Consider the following 25248-nt stretch of genomic DNA (forward strand, 5'->3'; position numbering starts at 1 on the left):
TCACTTTTTAGCAGGAATTACTTGATCAGATGTGGAACTTGGTTTTGTCTGGTGCAGGAATGCTTTGTTTCAGACTGATATGGTGCAGAGGGTGTATCTTGGTTAAATTAAAAAGGAGCTGTTCCTAATAGTTTCATTACAGTTCTGTGATGCTGCTGTAGGTTGCGTACTCGAGTAAGTTCTGTATAGCTTATTTGACAGGTTCTGGTTTGTATGGGTCAAATTCTGGTTTTAGAGTTTTATTGCAGTTGATTGGTGGGTGTGGCGAGGTTGATATAAATCAAGCAAATTTGCATGCGGAAAGCTCTAGCATCTTTATTTTATGGCGTGATGTTGTGACCGGGTGCTGCAGCTTTGATATGGCTTGTGCTGGTAGCAGATTGGAGGCTCTAATCTTCGTCTGCAAGGGTGATTCTGCTTAATTTTTATCGGTGCAACAGGGTGGTGAAAGTCGCTGAGCCTGCAGGTTTTTTCGGGAGTTTGGTTGCTGTGTTGTGGCCGATTTACAGATTGCCTATTGTCGGAAATGGTTGTGATCTTGTTTATCAATAGCAAGAGTTAATAGAGACTTCTAACCAGAGAATTTATTCTCCTAACTGATTATTAACAACTTTCTCAATGTCTTACTCACTCCCCTACCCTCTCTTTTATAGCTGAAATGCCGGATCTAAGTAACTCTTAATCCCTTTGTCTCTACAATTTTCTAGAAGCTGTTGTGCAAATTGGGCCTAACAATTGGCTCATACACATCTTAACAAAAGGTATTCAAAGTATTGCAAAGGGATATGAACAAGTCCACTAACATACACATGAACATGTAACATGAAAAATAATATATACAAAGTCTATTCTAGTTGCACTTCTATGGTTACATAAAAACATAAACTGGTATTGAACAATCAAAGAAGAAAAACTAATGAAAAACGAATACTACCTTTCTATCTAGTGTGCCACCGATTGAATCTGAATCTAAACGCATCATTGAATCCGTTTAAGAATCTGATATAGGTATACCTCATGTAAAATGTTTCATAGAAAATTGACTCATCATCCTCAATCTCATTATCAAACAGCATCGATTTACACTTAAACGATCAATTTTAACAAGGCTGGAAGGAATTTCACCACATAAATGATTCCTAGACAAATCAAGAAACTCTAGTGATTTCAAATTCCCAATCCCATACATTATTTCCCCACTCAAATTGTTCCTAGATAAATTTAAAGACACCAATCCCAATAGAGACCCAATTTCTTTAGGTATTTCTCCTGTGAAACTATTTCCTGATAGATCAATGCTCTTTAAAAGCAACTCTGGATTCTTGAACACATCCTCCACGCCTTTCCACATGAGTGGAATGTAGTAATCATACCTACTTCCAGTTATGTTGTTATGATAGTTGTGACTTACATTATCACTCACACTCATGTTCATACTTATTGCAGCAATCACAGTAAAGTTGTGTAAACATTTTGGAATTTGGTCTGATATATGATTTTCTGAAAGATCCAATAGTTTGATCCGAGAAAGATAACAAATCTCGGATGGTAAACTTCCAACAAAGTGGTTCACAAGTAAACTCAAGACAACCAATTGGTGTAGGTTTTCCCCAATCCATGAAGGAATTGAACCAGACAATTTGTTTTCACCAACATCTAGCATTGTTAAATTGGTCAAATTCTTCATGGACGAAGGTAGCTCCCCAATCAAACTATTATTGTGAAGAACCAAAGCCTTCAAATTCACAAGGGTGCCTAAAGATAGTGGAATCTTTCCAGCCAATTCATTATTGCTCAGATCAAGATACTGTAATGACTTGAGATTATCCCAACAATCAGGTATCTTACCTTTCAGTTCATTGTTTGATACATCTAAAATTCCCAAGGAATTGATTGAATTTTGGTCACATAAAAGTGAGTCCAAATTCAATAACCTATTATGGGAGAGATGCAATGCTGCTGCTCTCCGCATAAATGGTGGAACTGAACTTTCAAATTGGTTTGAAGTCAAAGTCAATATGGGAAAATAAGTAAATGCTAGAGGCAAATCTGGAATGGTGCCTCTCAAGTTGTTGTAGGAGAGATTCAATGCATACATATTTTGTGACATGTGCCAGAACCACACTGGTACGGAATCAACGACCCCTGCATTAGAAATATTCAGACTCAACAAGTAATTTTGTGTCTGAAGCCAACTTGGAAAACTTGGACCCAACCTACAAGATGCTAGTTCTAATCTAAATAATTGGAACGGTGGAACCCAACTTGTGCGGAGTTTTATAGAAAGAGAATTGTATGACAGGTCTAACCTTTTCAAATTGGACAAGCTAGCAAAATGTGGTTCATTGATTTCACCCTGCAAGGAGTTCTTGTTTAAGATTAGATACTCCAACATAGATAGCAAGCCAATACTTTTAGGTATTTTTCCATGTAATTCATTTTGGGAAAGTGATAGAAAATGCAATGTGCTTATGTTCCCAAAGGATGTTGGAATTTCACCTTGTAGTTTGTTATTAGAGAGATTCAAATATTTAAGTGACTTCATTTTGTGGCCAAAATTATCAGGAATGGGACCTTGCAACATGTTATTTGACAGGTGAAGCCTATGAAGATTGATGGTGAAATTGAAAAGCCAATGGAATATCATTGATGACTTCAACATATTGAATGAGATATCAAGGAAGACGAGAGAAGACAGCATTTTTGTATTGGATGAAGATGGTAAAGGAATGTTTCTATCTGAAAGACTACAATTTCGTAGATAAAGCTTTTGAATTTTGGAGCTGAAGTTGAAAATAAAATTATCCTGAGATGCAATTGGTGTCAACTTATTGTGAGAGAGGTCAAGGATGAGGAGGGAATCAAAGTTCAAACTCAAAAGTTGGCAAAACATAATTGTTATTTGAAAGGTAAAGCTCCTTTAAGTTTGAGCTGAAGTTGAATAGCCACTTAAAAGTTGAGGATGTTAGCATATTAGAAGAGAGATCAAGAATGGCAAGAGAAAAGGAAATGTTGCAAAAAGAATCAAACAAAGGTGAAATATTTACATCTGAAAGATCACATTCACTTAACCTCAGTTCTCTTAAATTCGGAAGCATCTTACTCGCAATTTGCAACCATTGATGAGAATAGTCTATGTTAAATGAACTCAAGTCAAGATTTTTCAAATAAGAAAGACTAGATAGCCATTTTGCATCAGCATAATTTTCCATATTAATTTCGAGATTAGAATTTCCACCCAGCCTTAGTGATTGCAGCATCAAAAGATCACCAATCTTAAAAGGGATAGTTCCATCAAGATAATTGTCTCCAAGATCAAGAAACTGCAGCTGTGCAAGATTTCCAAGTTGATAAGGGATTACTCCTGCAAGATAGTTTCCTCCAAGATTAAGATACCGCAATTTTGCTAGATTTCCAAGTTCACAAGGAATTGCCCCAATAAGATTGTTGCCTTCAATGTTAAGATATTTGAGTTAAGAGAGATTTCCAAGTTCATGAGGGATTTGTCCTTTAAGCTTGTCATTGTATCTAAGATCTAGGTACTGTAAATTCTTAAGCTTCCCAATTTGGTTAGGTATCCTTCCACTAAACTCAGAACTTGAAATATTGAGATATCTTAATTTGGTGAAGGAATCAATCAGTTCTGGTATGTAACTACCGAGAAAAATATTCATACTGAGATCCAAAATTTGATATTTTGCAACTCAATCAATAAACTAAGATTGATTGCACCCATCAAATAATGAGTACCAGAACCATGAAGATCAAGCATGTGTACATCACCTGTTTTATAATTGCATCTTATTCCTTTCCACTTGCATCAATCTCTATTTTTCTCATCACCCCTCCATGTGGAAAGCGTGTCATGATCATCTTGAAGGCCTTGTTTGAACCTGAGAAGTGCTTCTCTTTCCTTCTCTTTGCATTTTACTTCTTTAGTCCTACGTCCAAGGATGACTTGAATTTTTCAAAGTCATTCAAATAAAAACAAAAATACTGACTTAAAAGTCTAGCATGTAGTTTGTAATTGTTATGGTATAGGGGTCCACAAATTGGATCAATGGAGATAGAAGTCCACACTTGGTGAATGAGATAGGTTCAATTAGCTGACCCAATACTGCAAAACTTGGCTAAATTTTTGTTAAGTAATGGTTACTCTAATGTAATTAGTTAAGGAAATTATCCTCGAATTTCGGAATATATGAATCACTCGACAAACCAAGTGACAAGTCATTTACTTTCTCACCTCCAAGACTAGCGATTTTTCATATGAACATGACGCCTCATGTGTATGACGATGTCATGAGAATGAAAAGAATATAATTGGAAGCATAGCAGGAGGTTTGTAAGTGGAAAGAGTTCAAGACTGAACTTGAGATAGTTGGCAGCATTAAGCACCGGAATCTGGTTAGTCTCCAAGTTGACTCTTTGTCACTGTGTGGCCGCCTTCTCTTTTATGACTACATGGAAAATCACACTCTTTGGGATTTTCTTCACAGACAAAGTCAGAAGAAAAAAAACTTGATAGGCGTGTCTTACAGATTTTGTCATTTCCAAAAGTCTAACTCAGCCCTTCAATCACTCATACTTCTACTTACATAATGGGCACAATTTTTTAAATAAGATGATAATATATATAAAAAAAAAAACGGTACAAAACGGGGAACCAGTTAGCCCCAAGTTACGCGAACCTAAAGAACGGTATACCTAACCTATTCTTTACAAAATCATTCCGAATCCCCAACGGGATGGAATCAAAGATGGTGGCAGAGCCAATGCCGAGTGCTAAATTAGCCAAAAAATCGGCACAGGAGTTACCTTCCCTATAAATGTGAGAGATTAATATATGCGAGAAGTTAGGTTGCTGTAAGCAAAAAGACCATCGGGTCCTAAAAGTAAAAGGAACTAATCTGTGGTTGGAGAAAGCTTTGACAACCAAGGTGGAGTCGGTTTCAACTAGGGGTGGCAAAACGGGCCGCCCGCCCCGCCCGCCGCCCGCCCCGCCTTAAGCCCGCCAAAAAACAAGCGGGGCGGGCATGCCCGCCAAGTGAAATGGGCATAAAAATCATGCCCGCCCCGCCAAGATGACGGGTTGGCGGGCGGCGGGCTTGCCCGCCTATTTTTATTTATTTATTTTTTTCATTTTTTTAATAGATTAATTGGCTTCTTTTACCTTTTAATTAAATTTTTTACTTAATTTTTAAAATAATTTTTTATAAAACCAACTTTTTAACAAATTTTACTTAAAAAAATATCACATATATTTACAAACAAATTTATAAAATAAACCATCAAGAATTGGAATTACTAAAATTAACTAAAAAGAGGAAATTTTGGAGGAGTGGCGGGCTTTGGCGGGCGGCGGGCATTGGCGGGGCGGGCTATGGCGGGCGGCGGGTTTTGGCGGGGCGGGTTTTGGCGAGCAGCGGGCCTAAAATCCCAACCCAACCCGCCATTTTTTGGCGGGTGGCGGGCGGGCCCGGCGGGCCACGGCCCGTTTTGCCACCCCTAGTTTCAACCCAAAGCTTTTGCCAACCCCTTTCTATGGCTATCTCCATGGCACGAATTACCGCCCCAAATTCAGCATGAACCGATGAAACACAATGAATATTTTCAGCAAAAGCTAGAATAAAGTCTCCTCTGTAGTTACGGAATAAACCAGCACCGCCAGCGTTGGAAGATTCATGGATGAATGCCCCGTCGCAGTTGCATTTTATCCATCCAAAAGAAGGAGGAGTCCAAATCACTTCAATAATGGATGGAGCTTTAGGAGGGATGATATTGACTTTAAATTCTTTGATAAAAGTAAAGTCCAGCATGTTGATTTTGGAGGCCTTTTTTGAAGCGTTTCCGGATAGTTGGACTTGTCTCAAAATCCAATCAATGGCATACTCAGTGTTGGGTTTGATGTTGTTGTGTCTAGTTTCATTGCGAAGATGCCAAATTATGTTCAGAAGATTCACCACTGCTGCACTATGAATAAGGGTGACCTGAGGAGATTTATTTTTAGCACTTTTTTCCAACCATTCAGTGAGTGAAACAGGTGGAGTAGTGATGTGGAATTTCCGCATCAACCAATCCCAAAGAGATTTGGAGAAAACGCAGTCAAACAACAGATGACGGGTGGAGTCCGTGTGGTTACGGCAAAGCGGGCACATTGAGATTATCGAAAAGCCACGGTCGATGAAGAAGTCATCAGTGGGAATTTTCCCGTGAATCATGCGCCAGACAAGGATGGATCTGCTCGGAGGGATATTAATATGCCAAATGATCTTGCACCAAGGGGCAGCAGCGAGGAGCTTCGATTTAAACCTGTAAGCCTCTTTCAAATCCAAATGACCCGAAGAGCAGTGCTTCCAACCCATAATATCATCATTAGCGGCAGACGGGGCAGAGATGAAAAGCAAACGAGTAACAAGGAAGGGAAACCAAGAGAACCAATTGCTATTGATACACCACTGACCATTAGAAGAGAGCTCTGAAACTTTTATGTGAGGGTTTATTCCTTTGCTAACCAAGATATCCATGGTGGTATCTTCAATGAGGGGATAGCCGCACCAAGAGTCCATCCAAAACGAGACCAAATTGCCGGATCCGATATTCCAGCAAGAGTTGTTCATAATATTGTCGTACTCCGCTTTTACACTGGTCCAGATGGAGGAGAAAACGTGATATTTAATGCACCCATAAGGTTTGATAACCCTATTTCTAATCAAAACAGCCCAATCTTCCTTACTAGTAAGAATGTCGAACATCATTTTCAGATTTGTGGCTTCATTCAGACATCGAAAGGAGCGTAAACCCAAGCCTCCATTCAAAAACGGTTGACAAGTCTTCTTCCAAGAGACTACACACATTTTTTTTGTTGTAGTGCAGCCAGACCAGAGGAAATTTCTACAAGCTTTCTCCAACAATTTGATAACCGTCGAGGGCCAGTTGTAAATCGAAATGGTATAAAGTGTCATGCTGTGGATAATAGACTTCACAAGAATCAGCCTACCAGCCATAGAAAGGCAATTTCCCTTCCAACTAGCAAGTCTGGAAGAAATTTTGTCAATGATGGGAGCAATGTGACAACTTTTCACTCTACCTTTAAACAAAGGAGCACCAAGATGAAAGAAAGGCAGAGCACCCTTTTTAAAACCTGTTTCTTCTATGATATTGGCCTTAGCACTATTGTTCATGCCCCCCATGAAGATGAAAGACTTTTCAAGATTAACAATCTGCCCAGAAGCAGCAGCATACAGATGGAAAATATCTTTCAGGCAGTTAATATTAGATCGACGACCGGAGCAGAAAATCATGATATCATCGGCGTACATACTGTGGGACGGCACCCAGTTGGAATTGGAAGCTCTGATACGACTAATAGATCCCTTAGAAACATGACTTGTAATAATTCTACTTAACACTTCTTGAGCCAAGACGAAGAGAATAGGCGAGAGTGGATCACCTTGACGAACGCCGCGGTTGCAATTGAAATAACCGTGAAGCTCACCATTAAAACAGATTGAAAGCCGAGCAGATTCCAAGATAGCCTTTATCCAATTACAAAAAACAGAGTTAAAACCGAAGCAACGAAGAACCTGCAGAATAAACTCCCAACTGATGGTGTCAAAAGCTTTTGAAATGTCTACTTTCATAGATAATTCCCAAAAGCACTTTTTTTATCCAAAACATTGATGGCTTCCGAAGCAATACAAATACAGTCTTTGATGTTTCTACCCGGAATAAATCCACGTTGCTCCTTTGAGATCAGATCGGGCATCATTGAGGCGAGTCTAGCAGCGATGATTTTTGAAATGATCTTTGCATTAAAATTGGAGAGAGCAATAGGCCGATACATGTTCATAGATTGCGCATCCGGCGACTTGGGAATTAGGATAATCTTGCTGACATTGAAATTAGGGATGAAATTTCCATACTGAAAGAATTGAAGAACCGCTGCACATACATCATCTTGTATGATATTCCAGTATGTTTGGTAGAAATAGCCTCCAAAACCATCTGGCCCCGGTGCACTTTGCTTGTTCAAACCGAAAACTGCGCTTCTAATTTCCTCATATGAAGGTAAGGCTGTTAATATGTTGTTCATGTCTTCCGTAACCACATTGGGAATAACCTCTCCAACAAAATTAAGATTATGCTGTGTACCTACAAAACAGAAAAGGTTAGTAAAATGAGAGACAGCCAGGCTAGCCATTGCATCTTTATCAGTAACAGCGTTTTCTCCATCCATAAGGAGCGTAATTGCATTTTTCGAGGTTTTCATCTTAGCGATTCTGTGGAAATATGTCGTATTACGGTCTCCCTCTTTGTGCCATTCCATATTTGCTTTTTCAGCCCAAAAAAACTCCTCCTGCTTTAAAGTGTTATCCAGCTCGAGCTGAGCTACCTTCTCTAGATCCCGAAGCAGTAAAGAAGGACCAAGGGAGTTTATTTGGTCCTGAATGCAGTTCAGCTTGTGCTTTTGATCCTGAACCCTTTGGTGAATGTTTCCAAACGTTTCCCAGTTCCACTTCTTCAGCTTGGCCTTAAGAATTTGAAGCTTTTTGGACAGAATCCACATAGGACATCCGACAATATTGTTGGACCAACACTCTTCAATTATGTCTTTGCAAGAGCTGTGAAGAGTCCACATGCCGTAGAATTTGAAGTGAGACTTAAACCAAATCTGTGAGAAAGAGCTATCAGTCAGGATGGGATGATGATCAGATCTGTGCCGGGGGAGAACAGTCGACGAGACGACAAAACTTTCGTTGAGCCAAACTTGATTGCAAAAGGCTCGATCCAACTTTCTTTCAATAGAAGCATTTCCGGTTCTACCATTATACCAAGTGAAAAGATTGCCTTTGTAAGGTATATCTAAAAGGTTATTGTAGTCGACCCAGCTTTTAAACTCTGAAATTGGGATACGGTTTGGAACACAGGAGCCGCGATGCTCATGAGCTCCGAGGATTGAGTTAAAATCACCAATGCAGCTCCACGGGACAGAGTTAGAAGCAAGAAAGGTAAGGTTATTCCAAAGTACTCGACGTTTAATGTGACAGGTGGAGGCGTAAACAGCAGAAATCCCGAAAGTCTTGTTGTTGGATATGTATGTGAAGGCAACATGTTGGTCAGATATACTATGGATTTGAGGGTCAAGGTTACTGGTGCAAAAGCACCAAAGGTTAGGGATAAGAGGATCTCTATTGTTAACAGCAAAAATTTTCATGTTAAGTCTATTGTAAAAAGTGTGGGGGAGAAGGTTATGAGACATCCATGGTTCAGCAATAAAGCAAAAATCTGGTTTATGAGTTCTAATAAGGTTTTTAAGAGCCAACTTTGAAGGGGAGTTAGCTATGCCCCTGATATTCCAAAAGAGGCACTTCATTGAGAGGATTTCTCGGGACCAGCTTTGGCTCTGGTGCTTGAAATCTCTTTGGTTTTTATTTTCCTTCTGCTTTTTTTCTTTCTGGCTTTAGTAATAACTTCTGTGAAATTTTCCTCATCCTCCTCCGAGGATCCGTGCTTTTCGAGCTGCTCAGCCAAGTTTCCCCAAGAGTCTGTTAGGAATTTATTAGCAGGGCTTTTCAATTTGTCCATTTGTGTTTCCACCACTACTTCTGATTCAGAACTTGAATCATCCAAGTGGTTTAGAGATGCTGCCTGTTTGAGAATGATTTGTTGATTACTTTCCTCTGCCACCCTGAAGTCCTCAATTTCATTGATGGGAGTGAGGATCGTGTTTCTGTTTTGAATTTCTATTTGATGGATAATGTTATCGGTTTTGTGTGTCGGATGTTGAGCATTCCTCTCTGCCGAGGCAGTTTGGATTTCCTCCTCTATCAGAGCGCGACCAGCTAGGTTGATCTCCAAATCTTTTTGAATCCCACTAGTTTGTCCTACTTCTGGAGGAGTTTTATCGATTACTGGCTCTTTGCCCCTTGGAATAGTGAATGGAGGTTGGTGAGGTTTATTCGGATCTTTGGTTTTGGTATTGTTTTGTTGCTCTGTATTTTGTTTTCTTCTGCAGGTGTGGATGTTGTGTCCCATATTTTTGCAGTAACAACAAAACTCTGGGAGTTTTTCGTACTCGATATCCACAAAGAAAGCGTAACCTGCCCTTTCAACAAGGATTTTGTCCCGTAGCTCATTTGAAAGATCTATATCCACAAGAACCCGGACGTAATGTCCAAAGTGACGATCGAGCATAGGCTTATTGGATGTTGAGTCGATGCAGATAGGCGTGCCAATGCTACTAGCAATCGTGAATAAAATTTTGGGTCTCCAGTATTCCTGTGCCAAGCCATGAATACGAACCCAAACCTGTGACGAACTCTGATTCATATTAGTGGGAACAAAATCTTTTGTCCAGGTGAACAGCTTGAGAATACCTGGGTTGAGATTCCATGAAGGTGCTGAACGAACACGACGAACATCTTCTAGACTGGAGAAAGAGAATTCGTAAAACCCCTTACCGAGTGAAGTTATCCCCCATTTTTGTATCGAACTCCATAACTCTTGTAACTTTGATTTTAGCTGCTGAACAGTGATGGGTGTGGTTCCTTTTGGCCAGAGTATTTTTCCATGTAAGTTATGCTTGCAAGCTTCCAGTCCCAATAGATATTCATCTTCTGGGATCATGATGGATATTTGGTCTCCTTTGACACAAGGAACAGGGAGTTGACTGGTTGGAATAACACAGACATTACCTATGGCTTCTGCGAATGATTTTTTGTGTCGTAACTGATTGATGTTTGTGCAATGGGTGGAAAGATTAGGATTAGGGACAGGTACAGTGGTGGGAGAAGCTTCAGGGAAAAGGTCTTGGAAATTCATGGTTAAGGCAAACGACGCGAAATTAGGGTTTGAAAAGGGGAAGAGAAGCTCTAGAGAGCGTGGAGCTGCATAATTAGAAAAGTCATAAATCACATAATGGGCACAATTGGCTACTGTATTTATTTGAACTGTTTGGTTTTATGATACGATTTAATGTTTTTTTTAATTGAATATTTGATTAATTTAAAAAATCTATGAAATGAGGGTTAAATTGAGTCTAAAGATTGTTTTTTTTTAAGCTAAGTTCTGCATTTGTTTTATTTGAACTAGTACTTCTACTTGTTTCTCCTTTATTACCCACCTTTTTGATTTTGTAAACAAATTGAATAGTCACAAACTAGATTACACTAATAATGCAGTCTACAACATTTAATTGTTTATTGTTTTCTTTCTTTCTAATATACCAAATGTATGCAATTAGGGGTGGGCATACAAAGACCAACCGTAGAAACCCGATCGAACCCGTCAGTGTTTTGGTCAACGCGTCGGTTAACTTGGGCCACGGGTATCAGCATGACATGTGATTGGTTATTAATGGGAAAGCGGCCGGGTTCGGTGATGAATATTGGATCAGTCGGAATTCGAATCTGACCGAATATAATACCTTTAGATTGGATTATTGGGTGGTTCTGATTAAAATCACATTGGCCCAAGTTAGGTGTTAGCTATCTTGATCTAAATAGGATTAGGGTTTTCACTTTTTACGATCAAAAATATATATATTGAAATTTATGGAGAAGAAATTTAAAAAAAAAAGAATAATGTGACAAGTGAGTATATGTTTATGTTTGTTTCAGTAGGTGTTTTGAGGTTTTGAGGATTTAGATTAGAGCTTTGGAAAATCCACAAATCTCAATTTGCTGAATCTCATATTTGTTTATGCACACACTGAATTTTATAGTTCTCAAACACTATATTTACATTGGATAAATTTCCTTTATTCCGTAACAGCTACCTAGAATTGATTAATCAAAATAAAAGAAATAATTTATTCATATGTTCAGTAAAATAAATTAATTATTTTAAGTGGGCATAGAATTAGTATTGAACATTTGTAGTTTGGCAAGGAAAAAACTGACACCATATAATAAATATAGTATAAAATATCTTATATTTAATGCTCATATAATATAATAAGTTTTTATTTTCAAGAATTTTATTTTTATTTACTTTTAGACTATCTTTTACAAAAAAATTTATTTTGTTTTGAACTTTTTTTTTATTTCAAAAAAAAATATTTTTCAGAAATTTTTATTTTTATATTTATTTATTTTAAATTTTTAAAAAAATTTGGAAAAAAACATGATTTTTTTTTATTTTTAGAATTTAATGAAAAATTAATGGTTTTTTCTTTAGCCACCTCCCTATGGGGGTCACCCCCAGCGAAAACCCAAATTACCCCTGCTTCGGAAATGAACTTCCGAAGCACTTTTTTTTTAAAAAAAAATTTCCACAATTCGGAAGTGCATATCCGAAAACACCTCATGGGGGGTGTTTTCGGAGATGAACTTCCGAAAACACCTTTGTTCAGATTTTGGGGGGTTTCGGAAATGAACTTTCGAATTATGCAGAAACTGTGTTTTTTTTTTATGTTTTTCTTAACAGTCTCGTATTTTTAACTAAAGGAAACCGGGAAATAAAATAAATGACATATAAACAGAAAAAACTAATATGATAAAAAAAGTAATATATACAAGCCGATCCAAATCCAAAAAAAAATAGTGTGCTAAAGATACAATCCGAAAACAAAAAATAAATAAACCCGACCACTACTGGGTGTGCCTAACGCTCTCACCCTGGGCCCTCCTCTGCCGCCTATATGCCGCCGCACGGCCCGCATCAGTGACGATCATCTCCATCACGGCGACTGCCTCTGGACCGCCCTGATGAACGACACCTCGATCGAACGCGTCCCGCCCAAGCATCTCTATCCGCTGGCAGATCGGCAGGAGATCAATGGCGTGGTCATCCTCGGCCTGCTGGTTCTCCAGAATCTCCTCGTGTGCTGGCCTAGGAGCGCCGGGAGCGTCGGGTGTCAGCAGAGGATGTGAAACCCGATAGAACCATGTGACGTACCCCTCCACACTGTGCCAGTCCTGGGTGACCCGCCGGCGACGATACTCCTCCGGTACCACATGATGCTCCCAATCCTCAAACATGGCAGTGAGCTGCACTCTGGTCACTGTGTCGGGAGCAGCCTCGAAGGGTGACCTGGGTATCATCTGCACGAATCCGAACTGCCGCATGCACCGCTCAGGGAGATACCGGACCATGATGGTAGTCCCGCATGCCAACCAGCCAGAATATAGAGATATGCCGTCAAAGGGGACAATCTGAGTGTAGTCGCTGAACGGCCTTCAGGTGACGTCGTCGTGCATCGTGCGGTCCAGGTACCCACGATATGGTCCCACCGCATTGTTCCCCCTCTGGAGAACGTATCTGGCGGTCCTGGGCATGGCGTCAACGTACGCAGGATCGATGTGGAAGCCGTGGATGCGGGAGAAGTAGGAGATGATCCAGCTCTGAAACAGAAACACGATAATGTATTATAAATAAATACGAAACATAAATAAATACGAAACAATTAAAATGAAACGTACCGTAAGTAGTGTGCAGGATCCGACCAACTGCCTCGTCCTCCAGTTGGAGGCCTCATTCAGCTTCTGGTAGAGGTATGCCAGAGTAGCTGCCCCCCAGTTCCACTGGTGAACGGTATCCAGGTCCATGAAGTAGCGGAGGTAGGTCACGTCGACGTACCTTGCACTCTTGTCCACAAAGCATGCAGTGCCTACCACATGCATGTACCAGCACCAGAGAGCGCAACTGCGGTGATACTGTGTGAATAGATCGTCACCCGCCTCCTCAGCCTCGGCTGCCGCGTCCAAGTGGTGCTCGAAATAAGCGCTCAGTGTGGTGAACCGGATATGAGGCCCAGATGTCGTGATGCACTCATAGTCAGCAGCTTCGGGCTCCATGCCCAAATAGAGCGCCATCCAATGACTGGCTTCGACCCTCTGGATCCGGGTCTGGGCCAACAGCGGACCCCTGATCGGCAGGTGGAGAAGACACTGCACGTCATGCAAGGTGATCGTCATCTCCCCAACCGGCAAGTGGAAAGAAGACGTCTCCTTGTGCCAGCGCTCCACAAAAGCCCCCTGCATGCCGTGGGTGATGGTGGTGTACCCCGTCATGCAGAGCCCGCTAAGCCCTGAACCTCGCACCGCGTCGTTAAACCACTCAGCTGCTGGTTTAAACAGACTGAAAATCTTCCGGGCGTGGTTCACCATTTTCAAAGGATCTCTCTCCTGTTACAAAAAAAAAAACAAATAAAAGCATATGTTAAATAGACCGTTAAGAAAATATCGAATAAACGTCTAAATTATAAACGGTTAAATTAAAAAAAATACCTCTCCCTTATAGATACACCGAGCGACGTGATCGCGGTAGGATATCAGCACGAAAGTGTCAAAGGGCCCTCCCGGGTAGCTGTCCTCCTGCTCATCCTCCTTCCCGGAAGGAGGGTCAACATCCGGTACCCCCTCCAGCTCGTGGTATGCCACTGCCACCTCCTCCTCCTGCTCCTCCTCCTCCTCTCGCTGGCGGGAAGAAGATACCCGAGCCAGCCGACTCCTAGATCCAGATGAAGAGGTACCCTCTCCCACGTCCACGGGAACTCGCACACGTCGTCCCCGGCCCTGCCCCCGCCCCTGTGTCGACGCCAGCTGCGCCGCCGCCCGCTCGCGTCTAGCCGACGCAGTCTGGGTCTCTCTACCCTGTCTGATGCGTGCTGGTTGGTTGCCTGACATGTTCCTGTAAACAATTGAAATCGATTAATATGCGAGACAAAAGAAAAAACTAAAAAAATTGCACTTCTGATACAATTCGGAAGTTCATTTCCGAAACTGGGATGGAGGTGTTTTCAGAAATGAACTTCCGAAACACCCCTGCGCAGAACTTCTCTGCAACCTCCAATGGCAGACCCCAAAATCAAACTTCAAAACAACCCATAATGCTTCTAAACAACCTAAATACTACTAACAACCTACCCCTATATCATTTATGCAATTAAAAACAACCCTAACATGCATTTGAAATATGGATCTAACAAATATAAAACTTACAAATTGAGTGATTGGAGGGCTTTTGAATGTAGTATAGCAAGGTGATTGGAGCTTTTGATGCAGCCTTGGAAGTGGGCTTGCACAAAATCTCAGAGGAGTTGAGTTTGATATTGGTTTAGGATAAATGATTTGGGGGGAGGGGGGCTGTTTTGCTTAATCTGCAAAACGCACAATATTTCGGAAATGAACTTCCAAAATGGTTCAGTTTTTTATGGTGCAATTTAGTTCAGTTCCAGCATATAATTCAATTAACCATATTTTTTCTTGCATTTCGGAAATGCATTTCCGAAGTAAGGGGTAGTTTGGGTTTTTCACTAGAGGTGGACTAAAAGGTTGGGAGGTGGCCAAAGAAATTTCCAAATTAATTTATATAATTAAACTAGTTTATAAAAGAAAACTGGTTTTGAACCGGTTTTAAACTGAATCTGAATTGTTTAAATTAAACGGTGCAATTCATTAACCATTTAAGTGGTTCAGTTTTTTTATGGTGCAATTCAGTTCAGTTCCAGCATATAATTCAATTAACCATATTTTTGAACACCCCTAATCTAGGGTTACTATTATCAACGGCGGTTTAGCATCCACCAGTCCACCATCGTCATCGATTCATCTCATCGTTCCACTTCCAAGCTTCAAGGTTCATGATTCTTTCAAATATCATCATTGTCATCTCTCGCCGTCTATCTCTCGGTAAGTGTTACTGCAAAAAATTGTTAGGACATGTTGATGGTGTAATTAGGAGAAGAGTCATACAGATTAAAGGATTGGGCCTTACAAAAATTGATATATGAGAGAATGTGGGTCGAGGATGGAAAAAGATCAAGAAGTAACAAGCTGATAAAAAGGAAAAGTCGACGCAATCTGCAAAGTTGGTCGAACTCCTCAGCCGACCATATGAAAAGTTGAGACTTAGAAAGGTTTTGATTTCTTTATGCGCTAGAGGGTAGTGTCGAAGAAAAGACTTGAGCGGGATAATTTGAAATTTAAATGCTAGCGGTTAGTAAAAGGGTAGTTCCCAAGACAAGCGCCAAAAACATGGGGTACTTCGATAGGCTGTGCACTTGCAGTTAGATTTTAGACTCTATAAACAGACCGATCAAGTATGTGATTCACGGGTGATCAATGAGGATCGTGGTATTCATAATGTTATATACTTATGTTGTGGTGTGTCATGCATTCATATCATATTATGTGGAGATAATCCTAGGTGGGAATCTATGATGGGTGGCTAATCTCGTCCGAACTCTCGGGGTTGAGTCGAGTTAAGATAAGTCGTATTTTGGGGGAACGATTAATACTTTTCGGGATTTCGATGGGAATCGGGTTCATATAATTGAACCGTATTGGTTGTGTTGGTACCGCATGCATTGAGTCTGTGAGTCGACCTCGTTGCATTACATAATTGTTAACATGATGGTTGAGTTATGTGATTGGTGTATGTATTACACGATAATTGTTGATATGTGTGGAGGATTATGTGAAGTCGTATGACCAAAATGTAATACCATTGTTTTCGATGGTGTGGATGTGTGAGATGTGGAATGTATGACTATGCATGATGATTTTTCTATATAGTTATTATTATGCATTATTTTATATTATTGAGATATCTCACCCCTTCTATTTGAATATTGCCTCCACGTTGGTATTGTGCATGTAATCAAGAATAGTCTGCTATCGAAGTAGCTTGGAAGATGTTGCTCTTCCTTTTTGCATATGTCGAGTCGATGTCATGCTCTGATACGTAACAGTTGGGGAGATGAATGCTTAGTTTATTTTGATGTTGTTTTTGTTGATTTGTTTGGAGTCTTATGTGAAGGTCGAGAAAACATTTAGAAGGGGGGTTGAATAAGTGATTCTTTTTAGTTTGAAAGAAAAATAGACAGAACATAATTATTTTTATCCTGGTTCACCTTCTCAATAAGGCTACCTCCAGTCCATTCTCAACAAGGTGATTTGCTTCTCTCAACGAGGACTTAATCCACTATAATCAGTTCCTGATTACACTTGCACGACCAACCGTCGTGACTCACAATACAGTGCACGAGCCAAACTGCTGGTGACTAACAATCCTGCACAAACCAACTGTTTGTGACTAACCAACCTCTAAGACTCAATCTAGTCCTAAACTTCTTGATACTTCTGACTAAACCGGTCTCTCAAGGACTCAATTACTACGTAACTTCTGATGACAGTGTATAGGGTTGCTTCTAAAAAGCTGTAATCACCACTGTGATATTTCACTGAGATTAAGTACAAAGTTATGAACTCAGAATATGAATATGAGAGTTTTTGCTTCAGAGAGTTTTCTTCACACTTGATGATTTTTCAGAGTAATAATGTTCTCGTGTGTGATTGTTGTCATTTTGATTCAAGAGATCATGAATATATATAACTTCAATATTTTTTCCCGTTAACTTCAACTCTTGTATGCAACATTAAATGGTTTGCATGTTATCTTAGCTTTTGTTTTCTCCAAGGATTTGCATGTGGACAGCTTCTTCAATCAACCATGGGAATTGCGCTTTTGGAGTGTTGCAGCCGTTTTACTAATGATTATGTCTTTAACGGCATTATTTTGAATCAGTCTTCGTGATCTTCTGTCCAGCCTTGCATTTCAGCTTCTGTTATAGATGTGTTTGCAGCGGTTTGGTGCAGTATCCGAAGTTGCCTTAAGACTTGAGTATCTCTTGCGTTTATCCAGCTCTGCGTATTTGTCAAGTTCTGATTGTGCTGGTACTGGTACATCTTCTGAAATTAGAAATATATAATTAGACTACCATGTTTACTTTATAAAAAATTTATTTGCTTTTTATCATCAAAACACTAAAATATGATTAGAACCAAACTATGTTCTAACAATCTCCCCCTTTTTGATGATGACAAAACATTTACGTTCTGTTCAGAAATTTTGTATATGAGAGAAACAGTCTCCCTCTGAGATGTGTAATCTCCCCCTGAAATAAATATTTAAAGAGAAATATAATAGATAACTTCCCTGAATAATTTTCTCCTTGGCTTGATTCTTCAGAAGATTGATGGATGTGGCTATGCATACGCGCATCTTCATAGAAGTTCTAAGGATATATATTTCTTCTGCTTCAGATATTCCTGCATTCTTTTAACAACAGAAACTTCTGGGACACAAGTTAGAAAAGATTTATCTTTGATTCCTAAGACTTGTCGAGATAATGTTCAGATCGTTCAGAATAGTAATTTTACTTTATGAGTTCAATGATCAGAGTACTTGATATATAATTAGATATGTTCTGTTCACAATATGTTTCAAATTATATAATGATGATTAAGATTCTCCTCCTTTCTACTTTCTTAAGATTGTTTTTTTTTTAAATTTCTACTGCCTTGGATAATTCTCCCCCTTTTTATCATAATCAAAAAGTGTATGATGAGAATGTATAAGTTATTTTATCCAGGAAGGACCGTTATAAGCATTAAAATATCATGTTATCCCAGACAAAAATAGTAGTTAAAAGAAAATGTTCATTGATTAGAAAAAGTGTTCATAAAAGATATAGACTCAAGATACTAAGACACAGACTCCTAGTAGTTATATTCATAATATCCTCCACGAAAGAAAAAGTGATCACAACGCTCACCATACATTGCTTCCCTCTTGTTCGTAAGTTCTGAAGTGCGAAGCGTGTTCACTATTCCTGCAGATTCAAAACAAGCTGACATGACTCTTCCATAGGGTATGAAGAATTCTTGACCACACTTGAAAGCTATTAGAGACTCTCTCAAGTGTCCAAAGATGGTCGTAGCAAGGTTTATTGGTTTATTTGATTCCAGACGATTGATCAAGAACCTATCTCTAGCATACAAAATTTTATGGAATTTTCCTCGAGGAATGAGGTTTGAAAGAATCATCCTAAACCAGACTTGTTTGGATGAAGAGAGGTAGTATGGGTTGTTTCTTAGACGATGAGCTAGTCTTCTCAAGTCGTTTGGAATGATAAATGCATTTGCATAGTCAAAAACAGTGAGACATGCATCATTATTTCTAGCTGGACATCCAATTACTTCAGCAATGGATGCTTCAAAAATTGTAAGCTGAATTTCATGAATGGAGGAAGTAATACTCAGGTTATCTTCACTGACTGAAGCATTGACCCATAAATTTTTCACTAGGTTTGGAAGGACAGAACCATTCAGGAGAGAATGTAGGATTCCCATCCTTGTTTATGGCAGAGGTTGATATAATAGTTTTCTCTTTTGGCTAACCATAAATTCTGTTCTTTAATGACAGTGGGGGTTGTTTGTGAGGCCATGATGGAATGAAGGTTTTGAGTGAAAGAAAGCTGTCACAAATGGATTATTAGATGTTAGAGAATTTTGACACATGAAGGCTTTTATAGGGGATTGATGAGGAGAGTGAAACGTTTTGCCTAGTTAATCAATGCATAGATTCGCATGCATTATGGAATAAAGAGAAAAATGTTTCAATGACCATGAAATAGCAGTGTTATGATTCAAGACATTTTAGGGATAGCATAGAAAAATTAATGCAACAGTTACCAATGACTTATTACTCATTTTGCTTTACACGCGTGACCTTTCAGATATTTAACATGTGCTCAAATTATCAGGTTTACGTGGATTGGCAGTTTTATCTACTGAACTTATGACTCATCTTAGAAAACAAAATTCTGAACTGAGTAGGTCAGATATTTCTAGATGATAACTTGTAATAAGTTATACTTCAGATAGTTCAATTGTAATCACAATAGATTTTGAACATGATTTCATTCAGGACACAATTCCATCCTAATATTCTTTAGAATGAATTCGAATCTATCTTCAGAAAGTGGTTTTGTGAAAATATCAGCCCATTGATGGTTTGTACCAGTAAAGTTTAAGCTTAATATCCCTTTCTGAATATAGTCCCTGATGAAATGATGCTTAATTTCTACGTGTTTAGCTTTGGAGTGTAGAATAGGATTTTTAGAAAGACATATAGCAGAAGTATTATCATAGAAAATAGGAATCTTACACTCATAGATGTGATAATCCTCTAACTGACTTTTCATCCAAAGCACTTGAGTACTACAGCCTGCAGCAGCAACATATTCTGCTTCTATAGTTGATAGTGCGATTGTGGCTTGCTTTTTGCTATACTAGGAGATCAGATTATTTCCTAGAAACTGACAGCTTCCAGATGTACTTTTACGTTCTATTCTATCTCTAGCAAAATCAGCATCACAATAACCTACTAAGTTAAACTCTTCGGATTTTCTGTAACATAGTCCAACATTAGTAGTACCTTTCAGATACCTCAGAATTCTCTTGACAGCAGTCAAGTGTGATTCTCTAGGATCTGATTGGAATCTTGCACATAAACACACACACACACTAAATAGAATATCGAGTCTAGATGCAGTTAGGTAGAGTAGTGATCCAATCATACCTCTGTAGAGCTTCTGATCCACCTTCTTACTTACCTCTTCTTTACCTAAGATGCAAGTAGGATGCATTGGGTTTTTTGCTTCTTTACTTTCTGATAACTTGAATTTCTTCAGAAGTTCTTTGACATACTTTGTTTGATGTATGTAAGTACCCTCAGATGTTTGGTTTATTTGAATTCCCAAAAAGAATTTTAGCTCACCCATCATGCTCATTTCAAATTCTCCTTGCATAGACTTAGCAAATTCTCTTCCAAGAGAGATATTAGAAGTTCCAAAAATAATATCATCCACATATATTTGACAAATTAAGATATCATTTTTGAATGATTTACGAAATAGTGTTGTATCAACTTTCCCTCTTGTGAAACCTTTATCTAAGAGGAATGAACTAAGTCGTTCATACTGTCATACCCTAATTTTTGACCCCCCTGAGATGTCATATCTTTTAGACTTTTCATCAAAGACAAAATAGATACTCAGAGCAGTCACTTGTTCATTTGATACCCAGTCTAGGGTTTTGAGCCCCAGCAAGGACTAAAATCAAGGATCACATTTGGGAAACCCTAGAAAACTCCAGGGGATCACTCAAAGGCATCAATCATCTTCAAATAGCTCATATGACAATATCCATTGGGTATTACAACCCAATCCAAGGCCTACAGTCATCAATTTCATCTGGTCGACAATTAGGGTTTTTGACCTAATTCACCAAGACAGTTGACTTTTAATCAGGACATTGATCCAAAACTCAAAGCATGACTCAAGAGCTTCTATTCCCTCAATATAATCCATTCACATCACTCATTTGAAGAGGAGATTTTGATTCATCACAAAAGTCCAAGAATTCACTTCATCTGAAAAAGTCAACTGCAGAGGATCACCTTTGACTTTTTAGAAATTTTGGTCAACCATGACTTTTGAAGTTTTAAATCATCAGTATATGATATTTGAAGTCATTTGATTAAGGAAAATCAAGAAAAACAATCAAGAATCAAAAGTCAAAAGTTTGACTTTTCATACTTAGAAATTTTTCTAAGTGATTTCAAGTGATTTTTGCCAAACTTTGAAAGGGATTTTCTCAAAATTTCACCTACAAACTGAAAAAAACTTCCAACATGAAAGTTGTAGATTTTGATCCAATAAACAACTTTGACACATATAATGTTTTGGCTAAAAATCAACCATTGAAGAGTTATGGAGCTTCAAAGTGGCTGCCTTCACAAAACATGCAAGAAAACCCTAGTTTTCTTCAAACTTTATGGGACTTTTTCACTAATTTCCCTAAAGAATTTGGGCAAACACCAAACTAATGAATCAAAGTACATATTAAGGGCTTTCCAAATTATGCTCAACCTTCTCCAAATTCATTTTGAGCTAAGAGATATGATTGATCAAAGTTAGGCACTTGAAGTGAAAATTATAGGTCATGTGCAATTTGAAACTTTGCAATTTTGTGCAAGTGACTTCTCTAAATGATGCTACCCGACCTCTAATACATCTGAAGACATGCCATACATCCAATTTCATCATTGCATAAGGATTAGAGAATATTCCCAAAAACAAAGGCATGTGATTATGTAATGATTGCATTTTTGAATTTATGGCAAATGGTGAATCATCAAGGAATCTTGCTCTAAGCCAATTAGAACCCTCCTCTGCATCAGAAATGTTCCCTAAGATCATACAAGATCAATGGTTGGGGAAGCTAGCCCGAAAATGCATCATTGCATTTGGGATATTTTCAAATTTTCTTCATGGCTAAGAAACCAAACTCACTTCACTAAGCAAGCTTGCTATGTTCAATTGCTCTGAACCATTTGCCTATAAATAGAGGGCTCTTTCTCATTCAGAAAACACACCAAAGCAACCATATTCCTTGCTTTCTCTTTCTCTTCTCATGCTTATGGTTTTTCAAAGTTCTTTGGCAAGAAGAATCGTTTTCTTCAAACCAGAGCTTCTCTTTGGAAAGTAAGCATTCTAACATATCAAGGGGGCTCATTTGAGGTGATCCAAGCACCTGGATCACTTCTATAGGTGGAGGAACACTATTGTTGCTCTCACTTTGGAGCTGTTGCAGTTGGAGGTCTATAGGGCAATTCAGAAGGTTTCCAACAAAGCCAAACATCCAGACACATTCCTTAGGTCATAGTGAAGCTGTTCAGATGGCTGCATCTCATCTGTAACTCAAGATTCATCACTCTCTATGTCCACTTGAAGCTCAAATCGAAGGTGTCGGGTAGAGCAATTCAGAAGGATTCAGGCCACAATAAACATCCAGTTAGCATCACTGAGTCCCAAGGAAGCTTTTAGGATCATTCACACAAGCCCAGAAGTTCCTCATCATCCTCACGACCTCCATTTTCAGAGGTAAGTTTTTGAACTCCACCTCTTTAATTTAAGTACTCTTTGTGATAAAGCTCGATACTATCTTGTTCAGCATCATCAGAGGATTAAAAACCCTCTATCATCATTCATTTATTCATCTTGTTTGTCATTTAATTTTAAATTTAGGGTTCATATATTCTTCATGTTTTCTGAGAAATTAAGTAGCTATAGTTAATATAAATGATTGTTAGTTACATATCTGGATTCGTGAGGAAATTTAGAGCAAGATTGATGTTTATATCATGCCATTTAGTTGAGAAACCAGAGAGTTAGGAATTTGAAAATCCTTGAGCTCGAGGAAGAAGATGACTATGGTGGCGCGCGAAATTCAAATCCATGGGCTAGGTTTATTTTATTTTGAATGGTATGCGTTTTATAAACGAATTCATCGTTTGCTCTAGTGGCCTCACATACGCCCTTAGTCTCCTCATGCCTCAAGTTTGGGGTTCGAATCCCCCTCGCCCCAGACTTTTTAATTCTTTTATTTTTCAATGATTTACCACTTGTTTTGAAACATAACCAAATGGGTGTGTGTTATAATCACCAAGCGCGCGTTGGCTCAGTGGTGTTATTTTGGGCTGGTGACTTAGAGGGCGTGTGTTCAAACCATGGTGAGACCAAAACCCTATTTTTTATCACTATTTTGTTTAATTTTCTTCACAAGATCAACCAATTAACTCACCTATCAAATTAAATCATTTTCATCTCATTTTTCACACACTTGTTATTTAATATATCTACTTTGTGAATAATCAAAAAAATCATAAAAATATTATTTATTTCATATATTTTTATTAGGTTTAAAATAGTATGTTTTAAGTGTTTTCTTAAATACTTTGAAAATATATATCTTCATTTTGTTTTAACCTAATTATTTTGTGAATAATTTTATGATAAAACCCTAATTATTTAGGTCTTAATTAGGTATAGATTTCATCTATGCCTTAATTAAGTTGACTTTTGTCAATATTTAAAATTGTTTTCAATCTCTGATTAAGCGGACGATTAAGGTTTTCAAACAACAAAACCTTATATCTTTTCAATCATCATTCAACTGTTTTTTTCATAAACAGTAAATCATTTTCATTGGGCCTCTAATAGAGTGTAAGTCCCAACACCTTTTTCTTTTCTTAGTTTGTTTTCAAAAACTGTATTTACAAAATCTTCTTTCTGTTTTTCAAAACATTCTTCTGGTATTTAAAGGGCATTATTCCCGGTGAAACTCTTCAGATAACTATGTGACCTTTGTCCATCTTCACTTCTTCTGTTTTCAAAAAACCATTAACTGTTTATAATAAATATTCAACTGTTATCAATAAAACAACAAAAATTGCTGGTAAGGCTTTGTACATACATCTTCAAAGGCCTCCACTCCATCCAGGTTAGGCTTTACAAGCTTTCAATTTACAGTCTTTATTTAAATTACTGTCAAATATAGAACTGTTTATATATTGTTTAGAACTACGTTTGAGTGTAAACCCTAGGACAGTTAAACTATATTTATATATATTATAGGAATATGGCCTAGGATTGAGAATGTCTTCCCGGTGAAGGCTGTTTCCTAATTAGAGATCTGTAGTTCAAACCCCCAAGATGAATTATTTCAGGTGAAACATCTTGGCAAAAACCTTAGAACAAAATAGGACACATCCACCCAAAGAGGAATTATTCCCGGTGAAACCTCTTACCCATTTGCTTAAAGCCAAAATAAGTTCAAAACCACATAGCTTTCTCTTGTGCTATAACAAGGACCCTCGATGACCCTCGATTAGCCTCCTCTTGGGCTTTGTACAAGGGCCCACAGGCTTCTTAAAAGCATTTCCAGCTTCCTCTTGAGCTTGTATACAAGGACCCATCAGGTTTCTTATAAACATAGGAATAGGTCTTTAGTTACCTTTTAGCCTATCCTGGTGAGTTTCTTCCATTCTTTAAACCAGACTTTAAACAAGCTAAGATTGTCTCAATCTCATATTAAGCACACCTTTTGGAATGAGAGACATGGACAATCTCTGTCACCCTTATCTTCATCAATCTTCCTTAGCAGAGTCTAGGATCCATATTTGCTTATCACCAGCAAGAGTCAGCCTTAATCTTGGGCTTTAAAACAAGAAGTCTCCACTAGATAATCTTTCTGCCATTTTTAACAAAATCCTTGGAAAAGGTTAGCCTCCAAATCATTCCTTCATTTCAACAAAAACCCCTGGAAAGGGTTAGCCTCCACACATTCTTTCTTTTTAACAAAAACCCCTGGAAAGGGTCAGCCTCCAAAATCTCTCCTTTAAAATCTAAAGATTTATTCCTTTAAGGGATAAATTCCCCAAAAGAGTCCAAACCCCTGGAAAGGGTTAGCCTCCAAAAAACATGATAAAAATTCAATCTTTTAATAGTCAATTTCTCCAGCTGAGTCAAAATCCCTGGAAAGGGTTAGCTTCCAAAAACATAAAAATAAGAAATTAGTTTGTTAAAACCTCTAGCAGAATAAAACTCCCCCCAGT

The 25248-nt window shown here is 38.5% G+C and overlaps 1 pseudogene; it reads right to left on the reverse strand.

The window, feature by feature from the left end:
* Positions 1 to 454: 454 nt before the first annotated feature.
* Positions 455 to 7643, reverse strand: LOC131648861 (receptor-like protein EIX2; annotated as a pseudogene).
* Between the last annotated feature and the right edge of the window lie 17605 nt (positions 7644 to 25248).

The sequence above is a fragment of the Vicia villosa genome, linkage group LG2, assembly GCF_029867415.1.
Source record: "Vicia villosa cultivar HV-30 ecotype Madison, WI linkage group LG2, Vvil1.0, whole genome shotgun sequence".
In the NCBI taxonomy this organism is placed as follows: domain Eukaryota; kingdom Viridiplantae; phylum Streptophyta; class Magnoliopsida; order Fabales; family Fabaceae; genus Vicia; species Vicia villosa.